A 13,645-nucleotide genomic window follows, 5' to 3' on the forward strand; every position below is an offset into this window, starting at 1 on the left:
TATATTACAAAGCTACAGTAATCTAGACAGTATGTAACTAGCACAAAGACAGAAATATAGATCAATAGAACAGGATAGAAAGCCCAGAGATAAACCCACATGAATATGGTCACCTTATTTTTGATAAAGGAGGCAAGAATATACAATGGAGAAAAGACAGTCTCTTCAATAAGTGGTGCTGGGAAAACTGGACAGCTACGTGTAAAAGAATGACATTAGAACACTCCCTAACACCATACACAAAAATAAGCTCAAAATGGATTAAAGACCTAAATGTAAGGCCAGACACTATAAAACTCTTAGAGGAAAACATAGGCAGAACACTCTATGACATAAATCATAGCAAGATCCTTTTTGACCCACCTCCTAGAGAAATGGAAATAAAAACAAAAATAAACAAATGGGACCTAATGAAACTTCAAAGCTTTTGCACAGCAAAGGAAACCATAAACAAGACAAAAAGACAACCCTCAGAATGGGAGAAAATATTTGCTAATAAAGCAACTGACAAAGGATTAATCTCCAAAATATACAAGCACCTCATGCAGCTCAATATCAAAAAAACAAAGAACCCAATCCAAAAATGCACAGAAGACCTAAATAGACATTTCTCCAAAGAAGATATACATATTGCCAACAAACACATGAAAGAAATCTCAACATCATTAAAAAGTAGAGAAATGCAAATCAAAACTACAGTGGGCTATCACCTCACACCAGTCAGAATGGCCATCATCAAAAAATCTACAAACAATAAATTCTGGAGAGGGTGTGGAGAAAAGGGAACCCTCTTGCACTGTTGGTGGGAATGTAGATTGATACAGCCACTATGGAGAACAGTATGGACGTTCCTTAAGAAACTAAAAATAGAACTACCATACGACCCAGCAATCCCACTACTGGGCATATACCCTGAGAAAACCATAACTAAAAAGAGTCATGTACCACAATGTTCATTGCAGCACTATTTACAATAGCCAGGATATGGAAGCAACCTAAGTGTCCATCGACAGATGAATGGATAAAGAAGATGTGGCACATATATACAATGGAATATTACTCAGCCATAAAAAGAAACGAAATTGAGTTATTTGTAGTGAGGTGGAAGTATCTAGAGTCTGTCATATGGAGTGAAGTAAGTCAGAAAGGGAAAAACTAATACTGTATGCTAATACATATATATGGAATCTAAATAAAAGTGGTCATGAAGAACCTAGGGACAGGACGGGACCTACCAAAAAATGTACTTGAGGGCATGGGGAGGGGGAAGGGTAAAGTGGGACAAAGTGAGAGAGTGGCATGGACATATATACACTACCAACCGTAAAATACATAGCTAGTGGGAAGCAGCCGTATAGCACAGGGAGATCAGCTCGGTGCTTTGTGACCACCTAGAGGGGTGGGTTAGGGAGGGTGGTAGGGAGCAAGATGCAAGAGGGAAGAGATATGGGGATATATGTATATGTAAAGCTGTTTAACTTTGTTATAAAGCAGAAACTAACACACCATTTTAAAGCAATTATACTCCAATAAAGATGTTAAAAAAAAAAAAAAGACGATTCTGTAGAAATATATTTAAATGCATGGAAAGGTGTTCTTACTGTACTAAGTGAATAAAATAAATTAAAATTATAAAAATAAATGAAAAATAATAGTAAAATATCTATTCAATTATCACCTGCTTATAAAGCCCTTCCCTGACCTCTTGATTTAATGTAGCTACCCTCCCCAACCTCTGTAACCTTCTATCCTCTTAAAATGCTTGATTTCTCCTCCTGGCACTGTCACTACCTGAATCATACTATTTCAACCTTTATTTTTTTATTATGTATTTATTTCATACTAGAATGTATTAAAAAAATCCATGAGGGTAAGGATTTTGTATGATTCTCTGCTGTATTATCAGCTACTGGAATACATAGGAGACTCTCTATAAATATTTGGATAGATAAGTAGATGGATGAATATATGGAAAAAATGAATGAATAAATGGATGGTTCCATGAAGAAAATGATACAGTGGGGATACAATGAAAAAGAATGACTAATTGTACTTGAAATAAAAGCTAAAGATAAGTGGCAATGAGCTGGGCTAAAAAAAAAAAAATGACTAGAGGTTAACAAGACAGAGCAGAGGGGCAGGAGCATTGCTGACGAAGGACGCTGACAGAGACCTGAGAGTGTGTGTGGGTGTTTCCGTGAGTGGTTAAAATACAAACTGTGGATCAGAAATACCAGGAAATGAGTCAGTGTGTTCGACTGAGGCCGTGTGTTAAAAGGCCTTGTACACTTGCTTGGGATTTGGACTTGCTCTCTGGATAATATGGAACAGACTTCAAAAACAGAAATACTGTGATCAGATCTGTGGTGGCCATGGATTGAATGTACTTTACAGAGGAGAGGAAAGGAGACAATGTAGGACATTTTTATAATACTACCAACTGTGAGTGAGTGATATGTCTGAAATAAAATGAAATGATGGAATTAAATGGCTGCATTTGGAGAAAGAAAGAGATGAAGAAAGTAAGTGATTCTCTAATGCCTTTCTTAGGAATTGTGAAGAGGGTGATGGGTTCATGAAAATAGGGAAGTCAGAAGAAGAGGCAGGGAGTATGATGGAGATGAGTTCAGTTTTAAACAACCATACAACATCTAGCAGTTGATATGTGTCAGGTAGTTGGATATCTGATTTTGAAGCTTAGAGAGAGAGAGATTAACCTTGAAAATAAGGGTTTGTGGTCATAAGAGTATAGGTGGTAGTTGAATCCATGAAACAAACATCATGAATTCATAATTAGTTTTGCACCTTTAGCATACAAAACGATTTCTAGTCAGAGCTACTGATTAGGAACCAATGCTAACACAATTGCTGATAACTTAACAAAAAACAAAGAAACTTGAATTTTTAATTAGCCTTTTGCGGATTTTTTTTTAAAAAAAAACACACTGTCAATAACATACATTCCTTATTCTTCATGGACATCTGGGAGGGAGGGAGTCAAAGGTCTTTAAGTTAAGAACCAATGGCCCAGTCCAATTTGGGGGGGGGGGAAATTTAAACCCTCGAGCAATATATCAGTTTAACATTAATTCTTATCTTGAAATTAGACATGTAGGCTCCATGGCCATGGAAACTCTTTGGATCATTTTTAGGACTTCCCCTCAGCTCATTTGATACAACAGTAAAAAAATATGGGTTGAGCAATGTTTTGGCCTAAAGACCACTAAATTCTGACACAGCTGCCATCCTATCTTTACCTGTGTCCCTTATTCAGAGGATGAGGGAGATGTACGGAAGGCAAGGAACAGGACTGTGGGAGAAAGGCACAAGAGGGCCACAGACAAAGTTTGCAAGCTCTTTTCCATAAGAAGGAGACAATGCCATATTAGAAACTATTTTCCCGAGTTTCTAGAGAATATACCTAGTTGTCAATTTTGCAGAGCTAAGATAGAAGAATCCCAGATCAAGTGTTTAAAAATGGGACCTCTTAAAACCAGAAATTGTGCAGTTTAACTGTGGAGGAAATGCTAGTCTTTCTTAAAGATTAAAACCTTACTTGAGGATTATTAGGAAAATTATGCTTTTGCATAATGCCTGTGTCTACAATATTTTTTTAATTTCAAGTTAATTTATTATTCCTTGTTATTTAGTTTTGTCTGTCCTTTTAAACCACCCAGCAACATTAAACATGGTCCCCACACCACCGCTCTATGGCGACTCACCATGGGAAATATGACTTTGATGCCACACAGCATGTACATAATATTAGTTACTTTGTCACACCTGTAACGTGGGTATTTTGTTCCTGCCATTTTAAGAACCTTTCTCTCAACTCTTAGAAATCCAAGGTATTCAGAATTTCATTTTCTAAGATTTCTGACTTTTAACTCTAAATTACTTTTTCTCTGATATAAGTACTATAGGCTAATTTTTGAGAAGAGGTGTAGCCCAAACTGGTTAGAAATCCCACTCTGGCATTCCCTAGATGACCTTGGACAAGGTGTGTAACCTCTGTAAGATTATTTTCCTCATCCACACACTACGGATAATTTATCCATATAGTAAGGTTGTTTTGAGGATTAGATGAGATGCTGCAAGGAAGGTCCTTAGCTCCACAGCTGGTATATAAAAATGTTTTTAAAAAATTCAAATACATTGTTTAAAAAATTCAGCTGAAACCTAAATAAGAAAGACTGGCCAGCTTAAAATGTTCAGGGTATACTCACACTTTAAAATTGGAGTCTATAGCCAAATTAGTTTCTTATTCTTTTTTTCTTAATTTTAATTTTATATTGGATCATAGTTGATTTAAAATGTTATGTTAGTTTCAGGTGTACAGCAAAGTGATTCAGTTATACATATTCATGTATCTATTCTTTTTCAAATATTTTTCCCGTTTAAGTTATTACAGAATATGGAGCAGTGTTCCCTGTGCTATACAGCAGGTCCTTGCTAGTTATCTATTTTAAATATAACAGTGTGTATATGTCAATCTCAAACTCCCAATCTTATTCAATAAATAACAACAAATATTTATTATGTGATTAGATTCAAAGACAAGGCATCTGACTACAATTTAAATGAGAATTTTCCCATGTTTTCTATTACCCCAAAATCAGAAGGAAAAAAAAAAGTGAAGCAGCACTTTTCTACCCTATAATCAATAACTGATTATGTCAAAAGAATGCTTCAGAGAGGAAGAACAAATGTGAAATCAAGGAAATGCTGACATAAAAGAAAGCAAAAAAGGAAGAGGCAATGAAGAAAGACAATCCAAGATTAGCCAAAATTCTCTATTTGGAGACTTCTTTTTGTAATCAGTAAGATAATGAAAGCTAAAGGCAGAAGAAAGTCACTTTAAAATTGAAAACAAACAACAACGAAAGTCTGATTTAAACTTTCAAAAATGAGTTTTGCCAGCCGATAAGTCAGCACCAGAGTAATATTCCCAATTTGCCCATAATGTTTCATCATTGAATTAGGAATAAGGACACCAGGTTTTTGTTCCTGCTCTGTGACTCAGTAGCTCATTACACAGGAGAGAGGGAGGTGGAAAGCATATGAGGAAAGAGCATGCCCCGTAGGAAAGAAACAATAGTGTAGGGAATAGTGTAAGGATTCTCAAAGCCAAACTGGCTCAGAACAATGCTTACTAGGTACATCAGCAGTCGCCCGCGTGATTTTCATTGTTGAATGGGTAGCCAAAGACTGTGACCTGAGAGGTGTCCTTTATGACTGCAAGGAGTATCTAACTTCCTACCTCTGCTTCCTTTAGGGCACAGATACAGTCATCTTAAAGAGAAATTAAGCAAGAAAGAAAAGAAAAAATGTCTTTCATAGCACACCGTCATTTACATATTTCATTTATAAAGTGAGCAGGCTAGTTGAGATAATTTCTGAGTTCTTTGAAGTTCTGTTGCTCAATGATAACTTGAAGAAGGAGTGACATGCTGTGTATCTCTCATAATGGAAAAATAATGAGAAATTTTTAGAAGATACGTTTGTGCTACAAAGATGTTTTTGTAATTTGTAACAGAATTTGAAAACAACTAAAATATCAATAAATAAATGTTGAATAATCTACAGTATATCCATATTACACACTTGTTATGTAGCCATTATTTAAAATTTCAGTTATGGTAATAAAGAGGTGATATGTAACATGGACAAATGCTTGAATAAAAATAAATGACACATGCTAAAATTATGAGGTAATTCACACACTGTGTACCATGTAGAGCAAAATAAATACTCAATAAATGCTAAAAAAAATAGTTATAATATCCAGTCCTTGTGAAATTGTGGTGAAATGTGATAATTTGCAAGTTTGCAACCTTCCATTGCTGATTTTTGGAAAGTGGTCTGACTGTGTATCAGGAATCAAAAAACTGCCCATGGACATTTGTCACCTTTGGGAATTTATCCTAAGGAAATAATTCAAGAGAATAAAAAAATATATATATGCACTAAGATATTCATACCACTATTATTTATAGTGGCAAAGAAATGGAAAACCAGGGAACACCTGGGACTTTGGATGGTAAAGGAATGGTTCAACTATGGTACAACAAATTGATGGAATATTATACCCATTAAAATGATAATTATGAAGATCAGAATATTAGGAAATTTTGAGGCATTGTTATATTAAAGAGGATACAAAATAGTACCTATTCTGTGATCAGCTTTGTATCTCTATTGTCAAGTTCTACAAAGGAACATAATAAAATGAAAAAAAAATAAATGACAGTATATACGTATATCAAATCATCACATTGTACACTGTTACACAGTGTTCTATGTCAATTATACCTCAATAAAGCTGGGGGGAATAAAATACTAAATGAGAAAAGGCAAATATAAAATTTTATATACAACGTCATCATAATCATGATTGAAATGCTTAGGAAAAAAGATTGGCTAGAAATAGACTAGCTGCTACTGTCGGTCGTCAATGGGTGGGAGGAATATGCATGTTTTTCTTTCTGCTCTTCTAATTTCTGATTTTCTATGAATGTGTTATTTTTATAAAAATTAAAAATAAAATAAATTTTTGATCACCTATATATATTTGGGAATTTCTTTCTTCCAAATGTGTAAGCTACTTTAGATTGCAGCCAGCACTGGGTAAGACAGAACAGGCAGGCCTTGGCCTTGGCCCTGAGCTGCACATACTAGAAGCCTTGCCTAGTAAACTATGGACACAGTCACATCACCTGCTTGTATGCAGACTAACCTAATTGCAATAGAGAACCCAGAGATCACTTCTAATCCTCTTCTCTCATCCTATGACACTTTATTATTTGTTAGTGATAAGGTTCCTACTGATAGAATCCAAAATCATCTCACCAGACATCACATATCCTTCATTACAGTAAAAATTGCTGGGGTCATTCTTTCCTTCAGTGTAATCTAGACTATGTCTCGACTTTTAGCCAATAATACAATCCAAATTCATTAGTGCCACACCTTGCCTTGATGTAAGCAAATATACAAAGCAACACTTGTTCTTCTTCCTATAAATTTGTTTTTACTTTTAAAAGGTCACTTCTGCAGGCTCACAGATATAGAGAAGAAACTAGTGGTTACCACTGGGAAATGGGGAGGGGCAATACAGCGGTGGGGGAGTGGGAAGTACAAACTATTGGGTGTAAGGTAGGCTCAAGGATGTATTATAAAATACGGGGAATAGAGCCAATATTTTATAACAGTAAATGGAAAGTAACCTTTAAAAACTGCATAAGAAATTTTAAAAATTAAAAAACTATAAGAATAAGAAGCTACTTCTGTCCTCATGAGAGAAAAGCACAAGGATAGCAGAAGCTAAACTTTGTCACCATTCATACTTTTCAAGAGCTTTCAGGCCATCGACTTGCAGAACTTAAGAAATACTAATGAATTTCAATAGAGGGAAAATACCATCAATCACTGATTTGCTCAATTTTGTTAGCTGACTCCTTTTACCCTCTGAAGAACAGAAGTAGCAACTCCAAGAGGAATAGGGAGATATGAATATATAACCTCAGGTCTCAAAACCACATTCCCTTGCAGCCACTGGGGGTTTGTTTTAAACCTTATGCACCAGCAGTCTCTATCTTGGAAAATCTTGCCTGGGCATCAGTAAAGCAGCAGGAGATGGTCTCTGTTTGCCTAAGCAAAACCTTGAGAGAGAAATCAAGGATTCTAACAGCACGCTGCCTCTGCCCACATTGAGGGGCCTTCACAGACTTAGTGAAGGCTGATATCAGTTGCCAAGAAAAGCCTTCAGGGTTCAATTAAGAGCAATGAGTTGTTGGAAAATACTTGACAAAAACCAATCTCCCAAACCAGCATAAGATGTGAGAATTCTGGACACTGTGGGCAATATATCCTGTCACATCCTTCTGATTATGTTTGGTGTATAATTGGAACTTCTTCACCAGGAAAGTTTGGCCCTCTTCTGAAATAGGAGGGTGTACAAGACTCCAAAGGTCTACCCTAACTAACCCAGGTTATAAGAGAACAGGAATTCTTTTTAAAAAGAAATAAATACCTACTCAACAAATACTTCCAAACCCATGGCTTAATTTAAGACCCAATTTCAGGGATATCTTTAGGATGACCATCTTTTTTAACAGACTTGAATTAACTGAATATCAAACATCTTGAAATCATAGAATGTTAGAACCAGATCTTAAATATCAATTATTCCAACCTCCTCATTTTCTCATGAAGCCACTGAGACCTACTGAGGTTTAATTGATGGCCTAACATAATACAGGGTCAGAGCCATTGAAATAATCTCTCACACTATGAGTACAACTTTGAGAACTCAAGCACTTTTTCATCTAATGGCTCCTTTGATCGTCAACTATTTCAGAAGCATGATGGCAGAGACTAATCAATGGGTTGGTTCTTATATTTCTGACACCCTTTCAAGCAAAATAACATATCACTTGGGAGGGAAAGAGAGTTCAAAAACTGAAAAATGTTCCTCTCAATTCAATTTTGTGGTACATTTATAATAATGACAGGAGAGTCTATGTTCTTATTTGTGTTCTGTCTCAGAATCATACCAGATGGATGACCACCTAACCATGAACTCTGCTAAAGTAGGAGGGATTCAGGTTTTGAAAGGAAAAGCCCTTATAATTTGTATTCATTAAAGAACAAAATAGAATGCTTTCCTCTAAAAAGAGGAGCTTTGTTAGAGTTGGGTAGATACTCATCTGTGGGTAAGAGTTGAGGCAGTCTTTTCTGGAATTGGGGGTGGGGTCCCTTCAGTTCCTGGAAGTTAGGATTCTTTGGCTTTATTTTCTTCAGTTCAATAGGACAGTTCTTATTTTCAGCCTTAATACTTCTCAGAAATCTGATTCTGAAATTTATTAAAGTCTGAATTCACCTAAAAGTTGATTAGTTTAGCCATGATATTATCTATCAAGTGCAGAAATTAAATTGGGCCTAGCCTGAGACTCGCTCTAAGCACGATTAATGTGACTCTCACTCCTTTCCCACTTCTTCTCTGAGGACTGATGTGGAAAGCAAGAATACATCAATGCCTAAATAAACAGAAACTTTCTCCCTTCGTTCTACTTTTAAGCATCATAGTTTTCATAATGTATGGATTCAAAACATATTTTAATCATACTTAATGTCTTTAAATTTTTCCCAAATAAAATAATCTCATTCCCCAATGCCTGGTTAAACTCTTTTCCCATAAAAACTACTAACTAAATATCCAGCTAGAGTAAACCAACAACTCTGTGCTTTGCATGGCAGTAGAACGTGAATGTACACTGAGTCAGACTTGAATAACCAGGGAAGTTTAGTGAAATTAAGTACAGATGTGGAATTACAAACATTCATATTTCTCAAATGTGGCACAATATGGTATGTGTCTTTCGTCTTCCCTGACTTGTGAGGTTTTGCTATCACCACTCCTTGTTAACTCATGTGAGGTATAATTGGTCCAAGTCTCACACTCCTGTCAGTTGTCTCTTTTGGCCTATGTGTCATCAAATATACCTCATAAGAAGTAATGATACAGGGTATACAGTCTGAGGGGCACTAAACAGAAGCTTCACATTTCACACCAAGACTACCTTTCATGAGAAGCTTTTCAGTCCAATTTTATTGTCCAGTAGACAAACTGAGAGGTTTTTTGTTTTGTTTTGAGGGAAAAAAATTGGTCTTTACCACACTTCTAAACTGCAACATCTGTGCTTCTGTGTAGGCTAGATAAGTCTGTCCAAGGCCAAAAACAATGACAAAAATAAAAACAATTATTCCATAGAAAATACCAAAATCCATTTTTCTCCTCTCAAATTCGTACCTGGACCAAACTGTAAATGTTGAACCCAGAGGCAATCTGTCTGGAAAGGAATCTTTAAAAGCACATTAACAGCATTCCCATTTCATTCTTCCTGTTGAACTTGACTCAAGGCATTTTGAGTAACCTAGTCAATTATCATTTCCACATAATAGATGCAGAAACATTCTCCTCTCTATAGTTCTCCCTTATACATTATGTAGTCTCTATTTTTAAGGTATTTCTAATATATAGTATTGCTGAGGGGAAAAAAGAAAAGACGAGTATAAGGAACCTCATAGTTGCAAGTGTCTTTACATTATCTCTTACTTGATCTTCATTTTGCACTTAAGTAGTCTACTAGACTGCAATTACAATGAACATTACGTGTTCTGACCCCTCTATTAATCAATAACATTATATTGCCTGAAGTTGGAAATAGTTCCAATTACAAAATCTAATACTGCATTAAAAAGTAATGAAGAGAAATAATTAAATCTCCTATTATATTGACTTGGCTTGGAGATATTTCCAAATTCAAAATCTAATATTGAACAAAAACTAATGAAAAGAGATATTTAAAACTCTTCCTGAATATAAAGTTATTAGGTGAACTGTACAACCTACTAAGAGAACAAGTCCAGACTGTTGTCACTTTTTGATCTATATAAGTGCTTAAGCACTCCATTTTTAGAGGACTCCAACCTTTAAAAAAAAAAAAAAAGGTAGGGGAGGCATTTAAAAGCAATTTAAATTTTTAAGTTTCTCAAAATGTTTCCAAAGAGAATTCCACTCATAATATACAGCAAAATGTCTCTAAAATCTTCTTCATCCATTTTTCTCTCCATGCCACACATTGAACAAATTCCATTGCCCAAATTTCCTCTGTTCCTTTTACAAGATTCCTGAAAACTCTCCTTCAAAACACTGCAAACCTCACTTCCTCCTTTTGGCCTTAACACATTTTCTCCCATAAATAGGATACTACCTATATACAGTAGAGGAAGGGCTGGCGCAAGTTTAATTTTTAAACATTTTGTAAGACAGTGCCTGTATCTCTTAATAAGCCTTCCCAAAGAAGATATTCTACTAGCTGCTGAGACAAACTCCCATTCCGTCTTTCTATTTGAGTCCCCACAGTCCTATGGAAAGTCAAACCAAGCAATTTCAACTCACGCTACTGGCACTGACTGTCTAAGACTTGAATTTCAGGGTTTCAAAACAAGGCTTTGGTGCCAGCTTGTCCCATGGCAGGAAGAAAAGCAAATGAAGCCACAGAGACATGCCAGTTTTAATTTGATTTCCGTCTTAGCAACCCAACCCTGGTATGAAAATAAAACCTAAAACCCAAATCTCTCCTGTAGTAACCAGCAAAAAATGCCCTCTCCCGTTTCTCCCTGCAAAAAGAAGCCTTCAGAATTTTTCCAAACCCAACTGATGGGTGTAATCAACTTCTCAGGAGAGCTGTGAATCACTGTGTCTTCTCAGGACCAGACACTATGGTGGGGATACATACCCTCAGTAGCAAAATGTATGTGTAGGTATAGAAACCAACAAAGGGAATTGAGTTTTGGCTTAGAATATAAAACTCTAATCCTAAAGACAGAATTTGTACCTAATTGAATCTAACAGTTTTAGCAGGGCCTTTTGGGTAGAAATGCTTTCATTTTTACCCTGTGCCTCCATAATTGGTTTAACATGCGTTGGGATGGGCGCTAGAAGTCCTGAATCCTGAACTTAGTCTGGTTAACCAAAACAGAAACACCAACACAGGATACAACGCAATGCTTTCAAGTCCAAAATATACAGGGCATAGGAAAATTAAGGAAACACAATAAAGGATTTATCCTGCCTTTGGGGCAGGATAAAAGATGTGTGCTAATTTCCTAATAACAGGGTCTTTTCATTTTATGTGCAAATATTTTCTTAACAAAAATTCCAAGAACCAAACTAACTTCACATTACTGTGACTTCTTATGTGAAGTGTGTTTACAGGAGGAAACAAGGAAATGGCACATAATTGAAAAAGAATGGTTATTTAGATGAGCTCTGATAAGTAAATTTGAACTACTTGTTAGTTATAGATGTTGATGTGGCACATATTCACCAGTTCCAGGACTCTATCCTGCTGAGAATGTCCCCATATCCTTTCAATTTCAAGTGTACTTCTCAGAACATTCCTCACTTAATTCCTATTAATTCCTTCTCCTACTCATTTTTTCCCCTATAATTTGGCTTTAAAGTGACCCTCACAGTCAAAGTCTTCATTTGGAGGGAACAAGTAGGTAAAACAGAGTTGGGGGATAAGTTAAGCAATGGTTAGGAACAATACAGCAAACCAATAGGGATTACACAAGCAAAGAGCTAGAATTTCCCAGCAATCTAACTTGTTGATAACTCTTACTCTGTGCTCATAAAAATAAGCCAGCCAAAATTTTGTACAATTGATTTAAGCAAAATAATTGAAACTTTTAGAAACACAGAACTGGTGTAAAAGAATATACATTAACTAATCTCCTTAATTAATCTATCATTCCTTTTTGTGTTCATCTAAGTATTCTTGTCCCAACAGCTTTAAGATAATATACCGTTCCTCATTTTAAAGTATTTATGTGCATGTACAGTTATCACCTGGATTTAACTTTCAAACTTAAAAATAAAACGGCCAGTTATTTTACCAGCAAAAAAAAAAAAGAGTTTATTTGGTAATGGCAGAGGAATAGCAAATTCAAGACATGCAAACTATAGCAAACCATAGGCAAGTCCAGTGAACAAAGGAGAGGAAAGGTTACTTTATAAGAGAAAAAGGAGGAAGTTGGGAGGGGCTGCTTTGAACAGAAGTCCATTGTAGAAAAACAGAATTTCAGGGTGGTGATGGTTTCTCATTGGTTGGGCTGTTTCTGGGTAAGGAAAAAATCTTCCCTCCTCCTGCTGGGGTAGTAAAATAAGCTTCTTCATGCCCAGGAATGCAAAGTAAGTTGCAGCAGAAGGTATATGCATGAGCGCTCCCCCTTCAGAGCTTCTGGACTCCATTTTAAATGAGGCTTTCCTTTATGTTCACACAGTGCGTTCAAGATTGTGCCACCCTTGTTCTTTTTATACTTTTAACTCTTCTTATTTTAGTAATGCTTAAGTATTTTAAAGAATCCCAGATATGCCGTTTCATTCCAATATATTTCAGTATGTATCTCTAAAAGTTAAAAAAAAAAAAAGTGATGGTGACAACAATCCCATCTTTAAAATTTTTAACAATAAAATATTTTAAACAAATAGAAAAAATAAAATAGACAGCTATGTAGCCACCAGCAAGACAAAATAGATGTCAACATTTGGCATTACTTGCTTCAGTTAGGGTTTTTTTTTCCTTTTTCCAAAGAAGTAAATCACTGCAAGTACTGTCAAGTTTCTCCTTTTTTCACTAGTTTTTCAAGTGTATACTGTCTCTTAGCCAGGATATTAAAATGCTTTATAAACCAATCCATACCAAATTTTCACATAACTTCTACAACTGTTTTATTTTAATTAGACCTTCAAAATCTACTAGTTATAATCTTTTTTTATTGAAGTGTAGTTGATTTACAATGTAGTGTTAGTTTCATGTGTACAGTGAAGTGATTAAATTATACATACATTTTTTTTTCATTCTTTTCCATATAGGTTATTACAAAATGTTGAATATAGTTCCCAATGCTATAGAGTAGGTCCTTGTTGCTTATCTAGTTTATATATAGTAGTCTGTATATGTTAATCCCAAACTCCTAATTTATCCCTCCCCCTCTTTCCCCTTTGGTAACCATAAGTTTGTTTTCCACGTCTGTGGGTCTATTTCTGTTTTGTATATAAGTTCATTTGTACATT

At 35.5% G+C, this 13,645-nt stretch overlaps 1 long non-coding RNA gene across 1 annotated transcript; it reads left to right on the forward strand.

The window, feature by feature from the left end:
- Positions 1 to 2,258: 2,258 nt before the first annotated feature.
- On the forward strand, positions 2,259 to 6,564 carry LOC137224529 (uncharacterized). Its single transcript, XR_010943372.1, has 2 exons — positions 2,259 to 2,522; positions 5,276 to 6,564. It is a non-coding gene; the product is annotated as an uncharacterized lncRNA (long non-coding RNA).
- Positions 6,565 to 13,645: the final 7,081 nt, after the last annotated feature.

Source organism: Pseudorca crassidens, chromosome 5, assembly GCF_039906515.1.
Source record: "Pseudorca crassidens isolate mPseCra1 chromosome 5, mPseCra1.hap1, whole genome shotgun sequence".
Lineage (NCBI taxonomy): Eukaryota > Metazoa > Chordata > Mammalia > Artiodactyla > Delphinidae > Pseudorca > Pseudorca crassidens.